We start from the raw sequence: 1,172 nt of genomic DNA, 5'->3' as shown, positions 1-1,172 counted from the left end.
TTTTTTTTTATGATCTTCAGCCAGAATTTATTTGTATGTGATATAAATGATACCGTTCTATAATTATGAAATTCTGTTCGATCACTTTTCTTGGGAATGGGGACAAATATGGCTCTCTTTCAGTCAGCCAGCTAGCAATCCTCCAAATTTCCTGGCATATACTGGTGAGAACATATAGGACTGCATTTGTTAGTTGAAACATTTCGTTTTATATTCAATTAATCCTTGGGGCCTTATTTTTTGTCAATGCCTTCAATGTATCTTGAACTTCTTTCATTATATTGGCTCCTGATCATATGGTACTAGATGAAAGAACTGGAAAACAAATTCAATGCTCCAGTTGAAATACTGAGAGATTGAATGGAAAAATCTTAAATAATCCTATTAGCATTAAAAGAAGATGGAGGGAATACACAAAGTCTAAAGGGCTAAGATAGCATTTTAAATACTAATGTGTGCCTGATCTGAGTCATTTTTTCCCATTTCTTGCTATTCATCTGGAAATTGGAAAATGGGTAAGATCGACAAAAGAATGGTCAATGTCTTTGTTGAGGAAGAGTATTGAATACGCCAAGAAATGTCCAAAGAACAAACAAATCTGTTGTGGAAAAAATCCAACAAGAATGCTGCTTAGAGACAAGAATGATGAACATGTCTAAAATATGTAAAATAAAGCTTCACTCTCCTTGGAATATTACATAACAGAATGAATGGGAATACATATCTTAATCTAACATACAACCAATAAATGAAATCTTAACATCATTATATTCTTACCTGAAAAATAAATGTCTTAAACTGTAAGTTTTCTTAGGGAATTTTATTAGCCTAAATTAAATCCCAGAACACTTGATCATTCTAATGTGAAACCTATACATGGATCAAGAGGCAGTCGTCAAAATAGAGCACGGAAACACTGCATGGTTCAAAATTGGGAAGGGCATATGCCAGGGATGTGTCCTGTCTCCATACCTTTTCAACCTGTATGCGGAACAGGTTATCCGGGAGGCTGGGCTCTATGAGGAGAAGTGGGGCATCAGGATTGGTGGAAGATCTATTAACAATCTGCGTTTTGCAGATGACACAACCCTGCTTGCTGAAACTGAGGAGGACCTGAAATCTTGCTGCAGAGGGTCAAGGACTGCAGCCTTCAGTATGGATTAGGGCTCAAT

This window comes from Elephantulus edwardii, unplaced genomic scaffold, assembly GCF_000299155.1.
Source record: "Elephantulus edwardii isolate Elephantulus edwardi_28Jun2011 unplaced genomic scaffold, EleEdw1.0 scaffold00023, whole genome shotgun sequence".
In the NCBI taxonomy this organism is placed as follows: Eukaryota; Metazoa; Chordata; class Mammalia; order Macroscelidea; family Macroscelididae; genus Elephantulus; species Elephantulus edwardii.
This window is presented reverse-complemented; position numbering follows the sequence as displayed.